This window comes from Pelophylax lessonae (assembly GCF_965119305.1).
Source record: "Pelophylax lessonae genome assembly, chromosome: 1".
Taxonomy (NCBI): Eukaryota; Metazoa; Chordata; class Amphibia; order Anura; family Ranidae; genus Pelophylax; species Pelophylax lessonae.
The window spans coordinates 511006704-511029795 of NC_138768.1; positions in this window are offsets into that span (position 1 = coordinate 511006704).

The following is a 23092-nucleotide window of genomic DNA, read 5'->3' on the forward strand; positions in this document are numbered from 1 at the left end:
TATTTTATTATTTTTTTGTTGAACAAGTAATCAAAAGTATCAGGTATCCCTTACTCATTCACCTGAGGGGGGGGGGGGGGGCAGATAATCAGGGGGCCCTTATTGTAAAGGGGATTTCTGATAAGCCTTCCCTCACAAGACACCATATCCAGTGGGCTAGGGATGTTAAAAAGAGAACCGTGCCCCTTGGAAAAAAAACCTCCCCATGCTGAAAGCATGTGGCTGGATATAGTTTAGGGTGGATGCTGTCCATCCAGGCTGCGTGTTTGAATAAGGCTCTAGCATTGACTTCTATGATGAGACTCATCTATGGACTCCTCCATGATAAGGGTCTGGTATAGATGTTGAGGGGGAAATCCCAAGAACACTTTGTTTCCAAACAGAATTAATCAGCAAGGATAAATAATTATTATTATTATTATTATTTTTTTGTTAATGTCACTTTTTCTTTAGTATATTATACAGGTGTGCCACTTCAAAAGCAACTCTAAGGTATTCCCCAAACATGCTATTTAAAGGAATTGTGTATTTTTAACATTGCTCTTTGTAGCATTTTTAAAACTGCTACTTTATGCTGAACAGTATTTTAAAAATGTTTTTTTGTATTGGTATATGACCTCAATGGCGGTGCCAAGCTGCCCATGCCTTTTTCCCTAAGGGCTTGCAAATTTTTCTTGGCAAATTTAATTTTTCTCTGTTCCCTCATCAGTATTAATGAACATGCAAATAGTATACCCTTAGATACACTACTTAGGAGGCACTTCTCTGCTACTTACACATACCCAAAAAACCTACGGGAATTTCACATTACACTAGAGCTGATCTTTCTCACAGCTAATGGGGAATTCGCCAGACCTCTTCCATTCATTCTTCACTCTTTGATTACTCTTCTATAAATCTATCAATGCCTGCTTTCTTTTCCTTTGCAAATTTAGATAGGACTGAGATACACAGTATTTAAATCGGTAGAAGGGGGGCATGACCCAACTGAACTACAAGCCCCCTTGTGCTTTCTATTAGCTAAACAAAAATGCCTGAAGTTGTAAAATGCTTATAATACACTTTTAAAAAGCTTTAAAAAAAAAATGCTAGTAAATTGCTACTCTCATGTGTGAATGGAGCTATACCATAATAAAGAGTACAATGAATCAACAATACTGTATACATATATAAGCAATACATCTAATTTCCATCTAGTTTCTTGTAGGACTGAAATACAACAGAAAGCCTCATAGCTAGGGTTGAGCGAACACGGACTGTATTATTCGTGTTGATACCGAATAATTGGATTTTTGTTACCCGAACACGGACCCGAAAACTTTACTGTATATTCGGGTAAAAATCCGTGTTCGGTCATTTTATTTCCGGGTTTTGTATGCATTGGCGTGCTTTTCATGGCGGGCTTTCAACAGCCAATCAACAAGCGTTTAACTGGTGTGCCTTAAGCCATCCCAGCCATGCCTACAAATGTATTAGTAGCTGTGATTGGCCATCTGAAGCATGTGACCAAGTCTTTATAAGTTCGAGCCAGCGCCGCTGCGTCATTATGCTGTGTAGTTCAGGGACAGAGCACACATCATACGTGCTGGCTGCTGATTAGGGACAGACAGGCAAAAATCATTTGTGTCCGGATAAAATTGAGGGACAGGTCGGAGTGTGTTAGGCAGGGCGAGTTGTAGGGCATTTTAGGGCGAGGCTGCTGATTTTTAGGGTCAGTGTTCTACAATCGATTTTGCTGTGTGGGGGGGGGGGGGGGGGGTTTGCAGTGACCGATCTTATCAATCCTTTTAGGGAGAGGCTGGAGATAGGCAGGTGTCAGTGGTCCACATCGATTTTGCAGTGTGTGGGGTGCAGTGAACACAATCTTTTTTGCCCACTGAGGAGGAGGGAGAAAAGTCACTGTGTGCAGCGTTTTTCCTTCAGTGCTATGCTGTGCTGACTGTGATCATACACTGCTGTGTTCAGTGTTCACATGTGCTCTTATTGAGAGATTTCAAAAGTTATACACTTTTTTCTATTCCACTATTCAATATACAGCCTTGGGTTAAAAAAATTAAATTGTGGCATAGTCTGTACTAATCTAGTTAAAAATTACAAACTTAAAAGGGGAATTTTTTTTTCCCTCCATAGCCTGCAGCACAGCTGGTCCACATCGATTTTGCTGTGTGTGGGGTGCAGTGAAAACAATCTTTTTTGCCCACTGAGGAGGAGGGAGAAAAGTCTTTTTCTATCAGTCACTGTGTGCAGCGTTTTTCCTTCAGTGCTGCTGTGCTGACTGTGATAATACACCGCTGTGTGTGTTCACATGTGCTATTATTGAGTGGTTTCAAAAATCATACACTTTTTTCTATTCCACTATTCAATATACAGCCTTGGGTTAAAAAAAATTAATTGTGGCATAGTCTGTACTAATCTAGTTAAAAATTACAAACTTAAAAGGGGAATTTTTTTTTCCCTCCATAGCCTGCAGCAGAGCTGAATGATATAAGACACTGCTGTTCACATGTGCTATTGATAAATCACACCAATTTTATATCATATTTTCTATTCCGCTATTCAATAAAAACCTTTGGGTATAAACAATTAAATTACGGGATAGTCTGTGTTGGTACGTGTGAGATACACCTTTCCAATTTTTGGGGTGCATCTCATACTTCCGAGGATTTGACAGTGCTGCCTGTTCCGAACTCCTCCTACTCCTCATCCTGCCTTTGGGGGTACAAAAAATAGTAATTGGGGCCTAGTCTGGTTCTGTACGTGTGAGATACATACACTTTTTTTGATAATATTTTCTATTCCGCTATTCAATAAAAACCTTTGGGTATAAACAATTAAATTGCGGGATAGTCTGTGTTGGTACGTGTGAGATACACCTTTCCAGTTTTTGGGGTGCATCTCAAACTTCAGAAGATTTGAGGGTGCTGCCTGTTCCGTACTCCTCCTACTCCTCATCCTGCCTTTGGGGGTACAAAAAATAGTAATTGGGGCCTAGTCTGGTTCTGTACGTGTGAGATACATACACCTTTTTTTGATAATATTTTCTATTCCGCTATTCAATAAAAACCTTTGGGTATAAACAATTAAATTGCGGGATAGTCTGTGTTGGTACGTGTGAGATACACCTTTCCAATTTTTGGGGTGCATCTCATACTTCTGAGGATTTGAGGGTGCTGCCTGTTCCGAACTCCTCCTACTCCTCATCCTGCCTTTGGGGGTACAAAAAATAGTAATTGGGGCCTAGTCTGGTTCTGTACGTGTGAGATACATACACTTTTTTTGATAATATTTTCTATTCCGCTATTTAATCAAAACTAGTGTTGAGCGAACACGGACTGTATTATTCGTGTTCGTACCGAATAATTGGATTTTTTTTACCCGAACACGGACACGGACACTTTACTGTATGTTCGGGTAAAAATCCGTGTTCGGTCGTTTTATTTCCGGGTTTTGCATGCTTTGGCGCTCTTTTCATGGCGGGCTTTCAACAGCCAATCAACAATCGTTTAACTGGTGTGCCTTAAGCCATCCCAGCCATGCCTGCAAATGTCTTAGTAGCTGTGATTGGCCGTCTGAAGCATGTGACCAAGTCTTTATAAGTTCGAGGCAGCCGCCGCAGCAGCGTCATTCTGCTGCTTAGCTAAGGGACAGAGCACACATCAATGTGCTGGCTGCTGATTAGGGAAAGATAGGCAGGAAAAAACCATTTGTGTCCGGATAGAATTGAGGGACAGGTCGGAGTGTTTAGGCAGGGCGAGTTGTAGGCATTTTAGGGATAGAGTCTGCTGAATTATAGGGTCAGTGTCTTCTACAAACTACAATCGATATTGCTGTGTGGGGGGTGGGGTGAATCTGCACTCAATCCTGATCTACGATCTCTTCTCAATCCTGTTAGGGACAGAGTCTGCTGAATTTTAGGGAAACTGTGTTCTACAAACTACAATCGATATTGCTGTGTGGTGTGGGATTGGAGATAGGCAGGTGTCAGTGATCCACATCCATTTTTCTGTGTGTGAGCTGCAGTGAACACAATCTTTTTGGGCTGCAGTGAACACAATCTTTTTGGGCTGGAGTGAACAACATCCTTTTTGGGGTGCAGTGAACAAAATCCTTTTTGGGGTGCAGTGAACAAAAACATTTTTGGGGTGCAGTGAACACAATCTTTTTGGGGTGCAGTGAACACAATCTTTGTGGGGTGCAGTGAATACAATCTTTTTGGGGTGGAGTGAACAACATCCTTTTTGGGGTGCAGTGAACAACATCCTTTTTGGGGTGCAGTGAACACAATCTTTTTGGGGTGCAGTGAACACAATCTTTGTGGGGTACAGTGAACAGAATCTTTGTGGGGTGCAGTGAACACAATCTTTGGGGGGTACAGTGAACACAATCTTTTTGGGGTGCAGTGAACACAATCTTTGTGGGGTGCAGTGAACACAATCTTTTTGGGGTGGAGTGAACAAAATCATTTTTGGGGTGCAGTGAACAACATCCTTTTTGGGGTGCAGTGATCAAAATCCTTTTTGGGGTGCAGTGAACACAATCTTTTTGGGGTGCAGTGAACAAAATCCTTTGTGGGGTGCAGTGAACAGAATCTTTGTGGGGTGCAGTGAACACAATCTTTGGGGGGGTACAGTGAACACAATCTTTTTGGGGTGCAGTGAACACAATCTTTGTGGGGTACAGTGAACAGAATCTTTGTGGGGTGCAGTGAACACAATCTTTGGGGGGTACAGTGAACACAATCTTTTTGGGGTGCAGTGAACACAATCTTTGGGGGGTACAGTGAACACAATCTTTTTGGGGTGCAGTGAACACAATCTTTGTGGGGTGCAGTGAACACAATCTTTGGGGGGGTACAGTGAACACAATCTTTTTGGGGTGCAGTGAACAACATCCTTTTAGGGTGCAGTGAACACAATCTTTGTGGGGTGCAGTGAACAACATCCTTTTAGGGTGCAGTGAACACAATCTTTGTGGGGTACAGTGAACAGAATCTTTGTGGGGTGCAGTGAACACAATCTTTGGGGGGTACAGTGAACACAATCTTTGTGAGGTGCAGTGAACACAATCTTTGTGGGGTGCAGTGAACACAATCATTGTGGGGTGCAGTGAACTCAATCTTTGTGGGGTACAGTGAACACAATCTCATACTTCTGAAGATTTGAGGGTGCTGCCTGTTCCATACTCCCCCTACTCCTCATCTAGCCTTTTAGGGGTACAAACAATAGTAATTGGGGCCTAGTGTGGTTGTGTACGTGTGATATACATACACTTTTTTTGGATCATATTTTCTATTCCGCTATTTAATCAAAAACCTTTGGGGATCAGTTAAATTGGGGGATAGTCTGTGTTGGTACGTGTGAGAGAGATCCACCTTTCCAAGTTGTTGGGGTTCATCTCATACTTCTGAAGGTTTGAGGGTGCTGCCTGTTCCATACTCCCCCTACTCCTAGCCTTTTAGGGGTACAAACAATAGTAATTGGGGCCTAGTGTGGTTGTGTACGTGTGATATACATACACTTTTTTTGGATCATATTTTCTATTCCGCTATTTAATCAAAAACCTTTGGGGATCAGTTAAATTGGGGGATAGTCTGTGTTGGTACGTGTGAGAGAGATCCACCTTTCCAAGTTGTTGGGGTTCATCTCATACTTCTGAAGGTTTGAGGGTGCTGCCTGTTCCATACCCCCCCTACTCCTCATCTAGCCTTTTAGGGGTACAAACAATAGTAATTGGGGCCTAGTGTGGTTGTGTACGTGTGATATACATACACTTTTTTTGGATCATATTTTCTATTCCGCTATTTAATCAAAAACCTTTGGGGATCAGTTAAATTGGGGGATAGTCTGTGTTGGTACGTGTGAGAGAGATCCACCTTTCCAAGTTGTTGGGGTTCATCTCATACTTCTGAAGGTTTGAGGGTGCTGCCTGTTCCATACCCCCCCTACTCCTCATCTAGCCTTTTAGGGGTACAAACAATAGTAATTGGGGCCTAGTGTGGTTGTGTACGTGTGATATACATACACTTTTTTTGGATCATATTTTCTATTCCGCTATTTAATCAAAAACCTTTGGGGATCAGTTAAATTGGGGGATAGTCTGTGTTGGTACGTGTGAGAGAGATCCACCTTTCCAAGTTGTTGGGGTTCATCTCATACTTCTGAAGGTTTGAGGGTGCTGCCTGTTCCATACTCCCCCTACTCCTAGCCTTTTAGGGGTACAAACAATAGTAATTGGGGCCCAGTGTGGTTGTGTACGTGTGATATACATACACTTTTTTTGGATCATATTTTCTATTCCGCTATTTAATCAAAAACCTTTGGGGATCAGTTAAATTGGGGGATAGTCTGTGTTGGTACGTGTGAGAGAGATCCACCTTTCCAAGTTGTTGGGGTTCATCTCATACTTCTGAAGGTTTGAGGGTGCTGCCTGTTCCATACCCCCCCTACTCCTCATCTAGCCTTTTAGGGGTACAAACAATAGTAATTGGGGCCTAGTGTGGTTGTGTACGTGTGATATACATACACTTTTTTTGGATCATATTTTCTATTCCGCTATTTAATCAAAAACCTTTGGGGATCAGTTAAATTGGGGGATAGTCTGTGTTGGTACGTGTGAGAGAGATCCACCTTTCCAAGTTGTTGGGGTTCATCTCATACTTCTGAAGGTTTGAGGGTGCTGCCTGTTCCATACTCCCCCTACTCCTAGCCTTTTAGGGGTACAAACAATAGTAATTGGGGCCTAGTGTGGTTGTGTACGTGTGATATACATACACTTTTTTTGGATCATATTTTCTATTCCGCTATTTAATCAAAAACCTTTGGGGATCAGTTAAATTGGGGGATAGTCTGTGTTGGTACGTGTGAGAGAGATCCACCTTTCCAAGTTGTTGGGGTTCATCTCATACTTCTGAAGGTTTGAGGGTGCTGCCTGTTCCATACTCCCCCTACTCCTAGCCTTTTAGGGGTACAAACAATAGTAATTGGGGCCTAGTGTGGTTGTGTACGTGTGATATACATACACTTTTTTTGGATCATATTTTCTATTCCGCTATTTAATCAAAAACCTTTGGGGATCAGTTAAATTGGGGGATAGTCTGTGTTGGTACGTGTGAGAGAGATCCACCTTTCCAAGTTGTTGGGGTTCATCTCATACTTCTGAAGGTTTGAGGGTGCTGCCTGTTCCATACCCCCCCTACTCCTCATCTAGCCTTTTAGGGGTACAAACAATAGTAATTGGGGCCTAGTGTGGTTGTGTACGTGTGATATACATACACTTTTTTTGGATCATATTTTCTATTCCGCTATTTAATCAAAAACCTTTGGGGATCAGTTAAATTGGGGGATAGTCTGTGTTGGTACGTGTGAGAGAGATCCACCTTTCCAAGTTGTTGGGGTTCATCTCATACTTCTGAAGGTTTGAGGGTGCTGCCTGTTCCATACTCCCCCTACTCCTCATCTAGCCTTTTAGGGGTACAAACAATAGTAATTGGGGCCCAGTGTGGTTGTGTACGTGTGATATACATACACTTTTTTTGGATCATATTTTCTATTCCGCTATTTAATTTAACTGGGCCTCCATGCGAGACCTGTGTGCCTTGTTGCGCTGTTTTGAGTACTCCACCAACATGGCCAGTGGCAATGACGCCGTTCTCAGCTTAACTATCCCACTTCTATGCCTCCTTGAAAAAACAATTCGGGCGATGATGGAAGAGGATGTGGCACAGGATGAGGAGGAGGAGGAGGATGAAGAGGTAACATTTCCAAGGCTTTCAGGGCAGTCATTCGCAAGGGGCTCCGAGGGTGGGTTCCTGCACACGCAAACGCCAGGGACGCAATTGTCCAGCAGGGGCACAGTTCTGGAGGATGAGGAGGATGAGGAGGAGGAGGAGCTGGAGGAGGAGATGGAACCATGTTCACAGCAGGGTGGCACCCAGGCCAGCTCATGGCCATCACTGGTGCGTGGCTGGGGGGATACAGAGGACACGGACGATACACCTCCCACAGAGGACAGCCTTTCGTTGCCTCTGGGCAGCCTGGCACACATGAGCGATTACATGCTGCAGTGTCTCCACAACGACCGCCGAGTTGCCCACATTCTAACTTGTGCTGATTACTGGGTGGCCACGCTGCTGGATCCCCGTTACAAGGACAACGTACCGTCCTTAATTCACTCACTGGAGCGCGATCGCAAGATGCGCGAGTACAAGCGCACGCTGGTAGACGCCATGCTGCTGGCATTCCCATCTGACAGCGGGGCCACAGTGGAAGCACAAGGCAGAGGAGGAGGAGGAGGAGGTCGCCAACGCAACCAGGGCACCGCCAGCACCTCAGAAGGCAGGGTTAGCATGGCCGAAATGTGGAAAAGCTTTGTCAGCACGCCACAACAAACAGCAGCACCAGCAGCTCAGATGGAACGTCTTAGCAGGAGGCAGCATTTTACCAACATGGTGGAGCAGTATGTGTGCACACGCCTACATGTAGTGAATGACGGGTCTGCCCCCTTCAACTTCTGGGTCTCCAAATTGGGCACATGGCCTGAGCTTGCCCTTTACGCCTTGGAGGTGCTGGCGTGCCCTGCAGCCAGTGTATTATCTGAACGGGTATTTAGCACGGCTGGGGGCGTTATAACAGACAAGCGCAGCCGCCTGTCCAGAGACAATGTGGACAAGCTCACGTTCATTAAAATGAACCAGGCATGGATCCCACGGGACTTTTCCGTACCTTATGCAGAATAGCAATGGATACCGACCTTACCCACCCATTGTTCCATTTTTGCTCTTTCTCACTCTTTTGGGGTGTACCCTCATTTAAAATTTTTGAAAAGAAGCAGTGTTGGCTACCTCGTCCTCCTCCTCAGGGCCAGATTAATGTAGGGGCTATTGGAGCTGCAGCTCCAGGCCCCTACCTTTTATATAGGCCCCGGGTTGGCCATATTCACTGTTACCGCTCTTCTGTCACTTGTAAACACAGAAGTCTGGCTTCTATGCTCGCTTCCCCAGGCAGCACCCTCAGAACCTCCCCACACAGCGTGAAGGCCGGACAAGGAGGGACAGTTGGCGATGCATGGATGTGTTTATGGGCTTCAGAGACAGCATCCCATGTTGAATTAGGCATGCATGGCTGCACCCTTCCTCCTCTGGGTGCATGGCAAGGCACGGCCCTTAAGGCCCTTCAAAATCCTCAGCACCAAGCCCATGATGCTGTTAATCCGGCCCTGGTCCTCCTCCACCGCCGCTTCCACCTACACCGCCCATAGGTGTGCGCAGCCTATTGCATTAAGGTGTGCACCCCAAAGTTGAAATACACATGCATGTGTTTGCCAGCAGGGAGAGTAATGTATCGGGGCCATGTACCTGTAGGCAAGGAGAAATAGAGCAGAGCAGGTCCCAGGGAGATCTTTCCCATCTCCTCACTGGCAATGCTATGTGCCCTAGGTGATTAGGGTGTGCCCAGGCACACCCAGCACACCCTGTGCGCACGCCTATGTCACCGCCACATCCACCACCACCTCAACCTCCCTCCTACTCCATATGGGCCTCGTCCTTCAGAGATGAAGAAGAACATTGTTTTATTTTTCTGTTTTTTTTTGTTGTTTTAAGTTATTTCCCTATCCACATTTGTTTGCAGAGCACTTGCCATGCTCTTAATTACGTTTTGCTGCCATTTGCAGCACTCTAGCCCTTTCCTTTGGTGTTTTAGAGCCATTTTAGTGCCTTAAAGTTCGGGTCCCCATTGACTTCAATGGGGTTCGGTGTCCGGGAAAAGTTCGGTAAAAGTCCGGGACACGGACCCGGACTTTTTTTTAAAGTTCGGCCGAACCCGTCGAACACGGACATCTAGGTGTCCGCTCAACCCTAATCAAAACCTTTGGGTATAAACAATTAAATTGCGGGATAGTCTGTGTTGGTACGTGTGAGATACATACACCTTTTGATATCATATTTTTCTATTCCGCTATTCAATCTACACCTTTGGGTAAAAACAATTAAATTGCGGGATAGTCTGTGTTGGTACGTGTGAGATACACCTTTCCAATTTTTGGGGTGCATCTCATACTTCTGAGGATTTGAGGGTGCTGCCTGTTCAGAACTCCTCCTACTCCTCATCCTGCCTTTGGGGGTACAAAAAATAGTAATTGGGGCCTAGTCTGGTTCTGTACGTGTGAGATACATACACTTTTTTTGATAATATTTTCTATTCCGCTATTTAATCAAAACCTTTGGGTACACCTTTCCAATTTTTGGGGCGCATCTCATACTGCCGAGGATTTGAGGGTGCTTCAGTCTGCCTCCTGCCTGTTCCGAACTCCTCCTACTCCTCATCCTGCCTTTAGGGTACAAAAAATTGTAATCGGGGCCTAGTTTGTGTTTGTACGTGTGAGATACAACGTTGAAAAATTTGTCCTATTCCGCTATTCAATATACACCCTGTTTGAGTGTAAAAAATTAAATTGCGGGATAGTCTGTATCGGTACATGTGAGATACACCTTTTTAAATTTGTTTGGCGCATCTCCTTCTACCACCGAGGATTGCAGGGCGCTTCAGTTTGCCTCCTGTTCCCAACTCCTCCTACTCCTCTTCCTCATCCTGCCTTTAGGGTACAAAAAATTGTAACCGGGGCCTAGTTTGTGTTTGTACGTGTGAAATACACCGTTTTGTAAAATTTGTCCTATTCCGCTATTCAATATACACCCTGTTTGAGTGTAAAAAATTAAATTGCGGGATAGTCTGTATCGGTACATGTGAGATACACCTTTTTAAATTTGTTTGGCGCATCTCCTTCTACCGCCGAGGATTGCAGGGCGCTTCAGTTTGCCTCCTGTTCCCAACTCCTCCTACTCCTCTTCCTCATCCTGCCTTTAGGGTACAAAAAATTGTAATCGGGGCCTAGTTTGTGTTTGTACGTGTGAGATACACCGTTTTGTAAAATTTGTCCTATTCCGCTATTCAATATACACCCTGTTTGAGTGTAAAAAATTAAATTGCGGGATAGTCTGTATCGGTACATGTGAGATACACCTTTTTAAATTTCTTTGGCGCATCTCCTTCTACCGCCGAGGATTGCAGGGCGCTTCAGTTTGCCTCCTGTTCCCAACTCCTCCTACTCCTCTTCCTCATCCTGCCTTTAGGGTATAAAAAATTGTAATCGGGGCCTAGTCTGTGTTTGTACGTGTGAGATACACCGTATTATAAAATTTTTCCTATTCCGCTATTCAATATACACCCTTTTGGAGTGTAAAAAATTAAATTACGGCATAGTCTGTATTGGTACGTGTGAGATACACCTTTTAAATTTGTTTGGCGCATCTCCTTCCACCGCCAAGGATTGCAGGGCGCTTCAGTTTGCCTCCTGTTCCCAACTCCTCCTACTCCTCTTTCTCATCCTCCCTTTTAGGGTACAAAAAATTTTAATCGGGGCCTAGTCTGTGTTTGTACGTGTGAGATACACCGTTTTTTATCCTTTTTCCTATTCCGCTATTCAAAAAAAACATTAAATTGTGGCATAGTTTGCATATTTGACTGTGAGATACACCCGTGCGATACTGTTGTTGTTTTGTTCCGCTATTCAATAAACACCTTTCTAGGGCAAGATCTTAAATTACAGAAATATGAGGAGACCGTCAAATAGGGGCCGTGGCCTGGGTCGTGGTGCTGCTGGTAGAGCTCCTGTTGCAAGGAGAGGACGTGGTCGATCTGTGCCAGCTACACGCACAAGTGAAACACCTTCCTCAAGTGTTAGTAGGCGACAGAACCTGCATCAGTATTTGGTAGGGCATCATACGCCTCTAGAAGTGATGATGCCAGAACACGTAGAGGTGATAGTAGATTGGTTTGCTGCTGACAGTGCCTCCAGTTCCTTCACATTGTCTCCCACCCAGTCTACTGCAGAAAGGTCAGAGTTGGCACCTGCAGCCGATGTCCACCTAGCCCTGCCCCAGAAGTGGAAGAGATTGAGTGCAGCGATGCCCAACCACTTATTTCTCAAGATGAGTACATGCAAGGACCATCGCAGCACGTCTCCGATGATGACGAAACGCAGGTGCCAACTGCTGCGGCGTTCAGAATTGTGGAGACCGACAAGGAGGGCAGGGGTGAAGACTGGGTGGAAGATGATGTGGAGGACGATGAGGTCCTCGACCCCACATGAAATGAAGGTCATGCAGGTGACCTGAGTAGTTTGGAGGAAGAGGCGGTGGTCGCACAGAGCCACCAGCACAGCAGAAGAGGGAGCAGGGTGCAGAAGCGGAGCGGCCGTGCCCTAGACACTACGCCTGCTACTGCCCAACGCTGCAAGGGAACAAGCGCACCAAAGCCAGCTCAAAGGAGTTCTCTAGTGTGGAAGTTCTTTAGAAAATGTGCTGATGACAGGACACGAGTGGTTTGCACCCTGTGCAATCAGAGCCTGAAGCGAGGCATAAACCTTCTCAACCTGAGCACAACCTGCATGATCAGGCATCTAAGTGCAAAGCACGAGCTGCGGTGGAGTAGACACCTTCAAAACCAAGAAACGTCTCTGGCTCATCCTGCTTCCTCTTCTGCTGCAGTCTTGGCCGCTCCAGCCACATCTGTAGTGATACCGGCACCTGCCACCCCGCAAACAGACGATCTGTCAGCAACACCACCACCTGGGTCACCAACCATCTCCACAATGTCCCGTGGAAGCTTTCAGCTTTCCATCTCCCAAACACTTCAGAGGAAGAGGAAGTACCCCCCTACCCACCCGCGATCCCTGGCCCTGAATGCCAGCATTTCCAAATTCTTGGCCTTTGAAATGCTGTCATTCCGTCTGGTGGAGACGCACAGTTTTAAAAACCTTATGTCGGTGGCTGTCCCACAGTACGTCGTGCCCAGCCGCCACTACTTTTCCAGGCAAGCCATCCCTTCCCTGCACAACCAAGTGGGGGAAAAAATCAGGTGTGCACTGCGCAACGCCATCTGTGTCAAGGTCCACCTAACTACCGATACGTGGACCAGTAAACACGGTCAGGGGCGTTATATCTCCCTAACGGCACACTGGGTAAATGCAGTGGCGGATGGGCCTGAGGCGGATAGCAATTTGGCGCATGTCCTTCCACCACCGAGGATTGCAGGGCGCTTCAGTTTGCCTCCTGTTCCTAACTCCTCCTACTCCGCTTCCTCATCCTCTACCGCCTCCTCATTCGGACAGCGTAACACCTTCACCACCAACTTCAGCACGGCCAGGGGTAAACGACAGCAGGCAGTTTTACAACTTGCCTGTTTGGGGGAAAAACCACACACCGCGCAGGAGTTGTGGAGGAGCATGGAACAGCAGACAAATGAGTGGTTGCTGCCAGCGAGCCTCAAGCCCGGCCTGGTGGTGTGCGATAACGGGCGAAATCTCATAGCAGCTCTGGGCCTAGCCGGTTTGACGCACATCCCTTGCCTGGCGCATGTGCTGAATTTGGTGGTGCAGAGGTTCCTTAAAAACTACCCCGATATGTCAGAGCTGCTGCAGAAAGTGCGGGCCGTCTGTGCGCACTTTCGGCGTTCTCACCCTGCTGCTGCTCGCCTGTCAGCGCTGCAGCGTAACTTCGGCCTTCCCGCTCACCGCCTCATATGTGACGTGCCCACAAGGTGGAACTCCACCTTGCACATGCTGGAAAGACTGTGCGAGCAGCAGCAGGCCATAGTGGAGTTTCAGCTGCAGCACGCACGCGTGAGTCGCTCTGCGGAACAGCACCACTTCACCACCAATAACTGGGCCTCCATGCGAGACCTGTGTGCCTTGTTGCGCTGTTTTGAGTACTCCCCCAACATGGCCAGTGCCGATGACGCCATTGTCAGCTTAACTATCCCACTTCTATGCCTCCTTGAAAAAACAATTCAGGCGATGATGGAAGAGGATGTGGCACAGGATGAGGAGGAGGAGGAGGATGAAGAGGTAACATTTCCAAGGCTTTCAGGGCAGTCATTCACAAGGGGCTCCGAGGGTGGGTTCCTGCACACACAAACGCCAGGGACACAATTGTCCAGCAGGGGCACAGTTCTGGAGGATGAGGAGGATGAGGAGGAGGAGCTGGAGGAGGAGATGAAACCATGTTCACAGCAGGGTGGCACCCAGGCCAGCTCATGGCCATCACTGGTGCATGGCTGGGGGGATACAGAGGACACAGACGATACACCTCCCACAGAGGACAGCCTTTCGTTGCCTCTGGGCAGCCTGGCACACATGAGCGATTACATGCTGCAGTGTCTCCACAACGACCGCCGAGTTGCCCACATTCTAACTTGTGCTGATTACTGGGTGGCCACGCTGCTGGATCCCCGTTACAAGGACAACGTACCATCCTTAATTCACTCACTGGAGCGCGATCGCAAGATGCGCGAGTACAAGCGCACGCTGGTAGACGCGATGCTGCTGGCATTCCCACCTGACAGCGGGGCCACAGTGGAAGCACAAGGCAGAGGAGGAGGAGGAGGAGGAAGAGGTCACCAATGCAACCAGGGCACCGCCAGCACCTCAGAAGGCAGGGTTAGCATGGCCGAAATGTGGAAAAGCTTTGTCAGCTTGCCACAACAAACAGCAGCACCAGCAGCTCATATGGAACGTCTTAGCAGGAGGCAGCATTTCACCAACATGGTGGAGCAGTATGTGTGCACAAGCCTAGACGTACTGAATGACGGGTCTGCCCCCTTCAACTTCTGGTTTTCCAAATTGGGCACATGGCCTGAGCTTGCCCTTTACACCTTGGAGGTGCTGGCGTGCCCTGCAGCCAGTGTATTATCTGAACGGGTATTTAGCACGGCTGGGGGCGTTATCACAGACAAGCGCAGCCGCCTGTCCAGAGACAATGTGGACAAGCTCACGTTCATTAAAATGAACCAGGCATGGATCCCACGGGATTTTTCCGTACCTTGTGCAGAATAGCGATGGATACCGATCTTACCCAGCCATTGTTCTATTTTTGCTCTTTCTCACTCTTTTGGGGTGTACCCTCATTTAAAATTTCTGAAAAAAAGTGTTGGCTACCTCGTCCTCCTCAGGGCCAAATTAACATAGGGGCTATTGGAGCTGCAGCTCCAGGCCCCTACCTTTATATAGGCCCCGGGTTGGCCATATTCACTGTTACCGCTCTTCTGTCACTTGTAAACACAGAAGTCTGGCTTCTATGCTCGCTTCCCCAGGCAGCTCCCTCAGAACCTCCCCACACAGCACGAAGGCTGGACAAGGAGGGACAGTTGCCGATGCATGGATGTGTTTATGGGCTTCAGAGACAGCATCCCATGTTGAATTAGGCATGCATGGCTGCACCCTTCCTCCTCTGGGTGCATGCCAAGGCACGGCCCTTAAGGCCCTTCAAAATCCTTAGCACCAAGCCCATGATGCTCTTAATCCCGCCCTGGTCCTCCTCCGCCACCGCTTCCACCTACACCGCCCATAGGTGTGCGCAGCCTATTGCATTAGGGTGTGCACCCCAAAGTTTAAATACACATGCATGTGTTTGCCTACATGTACATGGCCCCGATACATTACTCTCCCTGCTGGCAAAGAGAAATAGAGCAGAGCAGGGAGATCTTTCCCATCTCCTCACTGGCAAACAGAGCGATAATGCTATGTGCCCTAGGTGATTAGGGTGTGCCCAGGTACACCCGGCACACCCTGTGCGCACGCCTATGACACCGCCACATCCACCACCACCTCAACCTCTCTCCTACTCCATATGGGCCTCGTCCTTCAGAGATGAAGAACATTTGTTTTCTTTTTTCTTTTTTTTTTTTCTTTGTTGTTTTAAGTTATTTCCCTATCCACATTTGTTTGCAGGGCACTTGCCATGCTCTTAACTACGTTTTGCTGCCATTTGCAGCACTCTAGCCCTTTCCATTGGTGTTTTAGAGCCATTTTAGTGCCTGAAAGTTCGGGTCCCCATTGACTTCAATGGGGTTCGGTGTCCGGGAAAAGTTCGGCAAAAGTCCGGGACACGGACCCGGACTTTTTTTTTAAGTTCGGCCGAACCCGCCGAACACGGACATCCAGGTGTCCGCTAAACTCTACTCATAACCATAACATTTGAAAACAAAGCATTTTAATGACATGAGGATAATGAACAAAGAATTTAACTAGTTTAGGATGTTCTTTCACTCAAACAAAATAAAACATTTAGTAAAGTCAGTTATGGGCAAAGTGTAATATTCGTAACAATTAGAATCCGTATTGGACTGGTCTTATTTTAGTAAAGTAAATTCTGATTGGTTTTTGTGATTTGTACTTTGTAATTTACACATTGATCTTTGTACTGTTTATTGAAGTCAGATCATAGAACCCCTTCAGCATTTTAGCTTCAAGAATAACATCTCCATGTAGTGTTGAACCTAAAGTAAAAGCAGTATTAAACCCCAAAACCAAAACAAAAATGTATTCTATATTGCAGCTTACCAAATCTTAAATGTGGTGGCTGCATAAGTTAATTTTTTTTTTCTATTATTCCATTCACCTGGTGATCCAGCCAGTAAACTTCCTTTAACAGACCAAGCTGTCCAGCAAAAGTGGCACAGATGCCAAGGGTTGGGACAACCCATTTAACAATGACAGGGGTGCTTATTATGGTCAGCTTTTATTTATGTAAAACCTTTATCCTAAAAGGAGCAAAGAAAACTGTTGCTGTAAGTGCTCGAAAATGTCACCGCTCGTCTTTAATTTGTTACTTGAGTTTATCTAAATCTACTAGTACATCTAACACTACCCTCTTTCCAAATTGGCTAGGCTGCTGTCTAAGGGTTTTCTCCAGTGATCCTCAATCCGAAGACTGCAAATGTTACTGTCCAGATCACCAGGTGAAAATGAAGGAAATAAAAGATTAAAAAAGAAAACCAAAGCAGCCACTAAGTTTTTAAGGACTGTAAACTGCTACATATAAATATTTGGGTTTAATGCCGCTTTAAGCCCCCGCAAATGTCTGCAAATAAGCATTTAGATCCCATAACCTATGCTCCTGCTGCGTATAGTAATATCACAAACTTATCATGAAAAAAATCTCACTCAATGCTCTGCTAAAATGATGGAGATGTTGAGAGACCAAAATAAACAGGATTTAGTCAATGTGGACAAAGAGGTTGATAAACTATGATCCAAAAACAACTCTATTTCCCAAAACCCAGAATTTCCCAAAAAAGAACAGGACCTAATGCAACACTTAGAAAGATATAGGAAGAATCTTATATTGATCAAAAATTCTAGGACAAACTAGCCTTTTCAGGTGGATATGCATAGAAGTGGGGATCAGGGCCTAGAAGGGGTAAACCGTCTCTTCAAAATAAGGAGAAGGAAGCTGAAATACATAGATCTGAATCCGACTTATCAATGTTTTCTTCTATTTCTTCTCAGAGATCGTACAATCCTTACCATATGTCATTTTATTTCCTTTATTTCACATCTCATACTTTAATTTTACTGCTCACTTTTATGTGCCAGTGCTGTTTGAAGTAATATGCTCCTGTGTGTTGCATGTATGCATTTTCTGCAGGATCGTTTTATCACAAGGACACTGCTGCACATGGGGGTCCCATCAGGTTGGATCTAGGGGGATGTTGCTGGGGTGACATGGTACACTGCACTGTACACACAGTAACTGTAACTCTGCATATTTAGTCAGCAACAGGGCAGCCCACATCTACTACAGTGCATTGCGAAAGTATTTGGCTCCCTTGAACTTTTCGACCTTTTGCCACATTTCAGGCTTCAAACATAAAGATATAAAACTGTAATTTTTTGTGAAGAATTAACAACAAGTGGGACACAATCATGAAGTGGAACGAAATTTATTGGATATTTCAAACTTTTTTAACAAATAAAAACTGAAAAATTGGGCGTGCAAAATTATTCAGCCCCCTTAAGTTAATACTTTGCTGTAAGTCACTTGGGGTATGTCTCTATCAGTTTTGCACATCGAGAGACTGAAATTTTTGCCCATTCCTCCTTGCAAAACAGCTCGAACTCAGTGAAGTTGGATGGAGGGCGTTTGTGAACAGCAGTTTTCAGTTCTTTCAACAGATTTTCGATTGGATTCAGGTCTGGACTTTGACTTGGCCATTCTAACACCTGGATATGTTTATTTGTGAACCATTCCATTGTAGATTTTGCTTTGTTTTGGATCATTGTCTTGTTGGAAGACAAATCTTTGTCCCAGTCTCAGGTCTTTTGCAGACTCCATCAGGTTTTCTTCCAGAATGGTCCTGTATTTGGCTCCATCCATCTTCCCATCAATTTTAACCATCTTCACTGTCCCTGCTGAAGAAAAACAGGCCCAAACCATGATGCTGCCACCACCATGTTTGACAGTGGGGATGGTGTGTTCAGGGTGATGAGCTGTGTTGCTTTTACGCCAAACATAAGGTTTTGCATTGTTGCCAAAAAGTTTGATTTTGGTTTCATCTGGCCAGAGCACCTTCTTCCACATGTTTGGTGTGTCTCCCAGGTGGCTTGTGGCAAACTTTAAACAACACTTTTTATGGATATCTTTAAGAAATGGCTTTCTTCTTGCCACTCTTCCATAAAGGCCAGATTTGTGCAGTATACGACTGATTGTTGTCCTATGGACAGAGTCTCCCACCTCAGCTGTAGATCTCTGCAGTTCATCCAGAGTGATCATGGGCCTCTTGGCTGCATCTCTGATCAGTCTTCTCCTTGTATGAGCTGAACGTTTAGAGGAACGGCCAGGTCTTCGTAGATTTGCAGTGGTCTGATACTCCTTCCATTTCAATATTATTGCTTGCATAGTGCTCCTTGGGATGTTTAAAGCTTGGGAAAACACACTTATATGTATTTTACACATACACATATATAGGTGTGATAGGAGCGGAGACATATTGGTGTTAATTATTTCATTAGCGCAAGTATAGTGTTCTGCTACTTTCACACCTATATATGTGTATATATATATACATATAAGTGTGTGTGTATATATACCCCTACACAGAAGTTCAGATGTTTTGCCTGCCTCCAAAGACCCCCAAAAAATGACCAAAAAAACGCCTGCGCCAAAAAAAAAGGTGTGTTATTGCAGGCGTTTTTTTTTGGGCATTTTTTGGGGGTCTTTGGAGTCAGGCATGACATCTGAACTTCTGTATAGGGGTATATATACACACACATGTATGTATATATATATACCTACACACATATAGGTGTAAAAATAGCAGAACACTATGCTTGCGCTAATGAAATAATTAAGTCCCCGCTCCTATCACACCTATATATGTGTAAAATACATATAAGTGTGTGTGTATATATACCCCTATCCAGAATTTCAGATGTTTTGCCTGCCTCCAAAGACCCCAAAAAAATGCCCAAAAAAAACCCCTGCAATAACACACCTGGGCGTTTTTTTTTTTTTTTTTTTGGCGCAGCTGGTTTTTTGGGCATTTTTTGGGGTCTTTGGAGGCATGCAAAACATCTGAACTTCTGTATAGGGGTATATATACACACACACTTATATGTATATATACACATACACATATATAGGTGTTATAGGAGCGGAGCCCTATGCCTGTTAATTATTTCATTAGCGCAAGCATAGTGTTCTGCTACTTTCACACCTATGTATGTTTAGGTGTATATATACATACGTGTGTGTGTATATATACCCCTATACAGAAGTTCAGATGTCATGCCTGACTCCAAACATGTCCTCAAAAAAGCCCTATAAACGCCTGCAGCAAAAAGCAGGCTGACCGGCGAGAAGCCATATAGCTGTTCTATAAGTGACCTAAGAGAAACGATCTTTTCTCTATAGTGGTCACCCTGACATGGAAGGGTTTGGTCACCCTGCCATAGCAGTCAGAGTCAGTTAACCCTAAACTACACTACGGTCACCCTGGCACTTAACACTTTACCTACAGAAACTAGATTATTAAAGCTAACTAAAGTACTCTAACTACACTAGATATCCCTTTTCTCACACTAAAAATTGCTAAATGACACTTTGAAGCAGAAGTAACAGAACTGCTTCCACTCTCTTCCACAGCCCTCTATTACAATGCTAGGAATTTGGTGGGGCTATCTTATAAACTGGGGGGCGTATTCACTAATGATTGGCCTCTGGACCCCCTAATCACTCCAATCACATTCCTAGCATTCTCCTGCCCCCTCAATTGGCTTTTACTGATGGTTCTGGTCCAATCACGGGCTTTTAAAGCCCATTTCCTGTCCCATTACATTTTGGTCGGTTCTGGTTGTCGAATTCCGAACTTTTTCAGCAAAAAGTTCGAAATTCGGCCCAATTTCGAACAGCCAATGTTCGGGTCGAACCAATGGTCGACCCGAACCGTTCGATCATCCCTAATCCTCACTGAACTTCTGGAGAGAGTTTGCTGCACTGAAAGTAAAGGGGCTGAATAATTTTGCACGCCCAATTTTTCAGTTTTCTATTTGTTAACAAAGTTTGAAATATCCAATAAATTTCGTTCCACTTCATGATTGTGTCCCACTTGTTGTTGATTCTTCAAAAAAAAATTACAGTTTTATATCTTTATGTTTGAAGCCTGAAATGTGGCAAAAGGTCAAAGTTCAAGGGGGCCGAATACTTTCTCAATGCACTGTACCTTATTTATTCTCCTTGTCATCATTACTGGTCTGGTATTGAACCAGATCCTCCCAGGAATCAATCTTGCAATGACCTAGTGGTACAAACAGCTTTTTCTTCATTGGCTCCATTTGATGAGCATTTATTTAGCAAGTCTACCATTCTATGGTTGAGAGGACGTCCCTGCACCACAGAGGGGTTTTCCAGTTCCTGATGGGATTGTAAATAAGGTCCATTTTCTCAGGATATCTGGTGAGCACATACAGTACATATGTTCGTGGAGGAGCACTGTCACTGATTGCAACAGTCACTGGTGGTGGATTCACCAATTTGTCTGAAATCTTTGTTTACACTGCATTTTTATTACCCACACATCATAGTTTATTTTTCTCTGTGGATCACTGACTATTATATAGGATTGAACATTTGTTTTTGTTTTATGGGCACATTCATATAGTCATGTCTAATATTATTTTGTCATTTATGTCATTTATGATATGTCCTTTATATATTAGTGCTGCACTTGTTTATGTTTCATCATTACTGGTCTGGCAGTCTCAGCCTTCTGCCTGGGAGTTTGTGGCTGGGAGCTGGGGATGGGTGCAATGTCACTGTGCTTTACCATTCCTTCACTCAGTATCTCATTCACTCAATCATGTGAGCGAGATATTATGAGACACAGGATTGACAGTCCATAGCATAGTGTGCTGAACAGGCTGATGAATCTGCTATGCCACCCATAATCCATCCTCCTTATGACTGCCCTTGCAGCCTGCACATACTCTACCCCCGTGATGTGCACACACACAGCACTGTGAATGGGCTTTCTGTGTGTATGTGCAGGTGTCAAAATGGAGGACACAGACACTATTGTAGCTCATAGCAGTAGATCTTGGCTGGATACTAACCCCCCCCCCCTTTTCACATGCATGCTTTGCACGTTGTTGCGGGGAGGTTGCAGCTTGGACCCTTTTATGAATAAATTGCGTTCTGGTAAGGGTCCATTCGCCTCAGCTGCTGCGTTACAATGTGCTGTGCAGAATCAGTGCATTAATGGTGGTAAATTATACTGTTCTTCCTTTTATTATTGTTTAATCACTTTTTTGCAGACAATACATACTTGCAGTACAAATACAAATAGTGTCTGAACAAATGCATCCAAACTCGTTCAACCTAGATGTGATGACCAAAATACAATGTAAAAGAAAACACAGATAGAAATATAGTATCAAAACCTTCAGGACATTAGAAGCCAGTGGACTATATTGAAGAAGCAGCAGATGTAAAAGAAAAGGTATGCATCATTTGGGATACTGAACAGCAACTTCAAGTTTAAGTAGGGGTGTCCAAGTTAGTAAAATGAGCCAAAGTCAGAGAAATATCTGAAATGAGACCATACTGTCCACATAAGTTTGTATGAGTCAGATTTGTCCTCATTCCATGTGATCATACATTCCACGTAATCAATCTTGCCCATTTCGCAAGCCCATTCAGCCATCGATTGAGCCTTGCCTGTGGTCAACGCTTGGCTATCACAGAACGGGCTGCTGTGATAAAGTGCCCAACTAAGTTTCTTTAAATTTGCCTATGGGAGCCTCGCAACATACATAATACCGATATCTGAGGTTCATTTGGAGTTTTATCTCCAACCAGTTTGTAAAACAAGTGTAAAATTTTATCCTATCCCAGAATGGGAGAATTTTTGAACAGGTACCCCAAAGGTGGGTCGTTGTGCCTGGCTCCTGTAAGCCAGCAAGTATCAGCAATAGATGGATCAATTTTATGCAAAAGCGTTGGGCAACAATACTACCTAGATCATTTCTGTTAATTACCATTCGGCATGCACCACTGGAACACAAGGCACATACCAGAGACAAGGCATTTTGCCTTGTTATGCGGTGGGACTGTGCTGGAATAGCTGCCCAACACAGTCCCAGCACACCTGGTGTGAATATATCTTTAAAACTTTTTATATTTTGTTTTTCAGTTTGCAGAAACACATTACAGTCTATTTAACATGACTTCCTATTCATATCGGTGCATTTTCAGCCGCTGTGCTTTTTTGGAAAGGGTTAGGGACTTTTTTTATTTGTAGCAGTTTGCGTTTTTGTTTCCATGGAACCGCATCAAAAACGCAAGTGTTGCAATTTTTATGTTTTTTTCTTTTTTATGCATTTCCTCTGCATTTTGCGTTTTTTCACCTGCATGACAACAAACTTCCCAAAAAACACAAAACTCATCAAAAACGCATCAATTGCAACATGCATAGGTGTGAACCTAGCTTTAGATCTTAAATACATGCATGTTTTGAACATGTCTGTGTCCTTTTTTTGAAGTTGACAGTGTAGAGAAGAGGCTTTTACTTATTTTCTTTAACACCAACAGCGAAAGATGCTTATTTATACCAGGAACCTCAGATAATCCTTGCTTTAATGCTCCCTCCAGTATTGCTCGTGGGAAATCCAAAATTTTGAGTTTTCATTCCTTACTTCATTGTGTCTAGGAGAGAAGAAGTAAAGGAAATGTCCCTAATAGGACTAAGAGGGTAAAAAATCC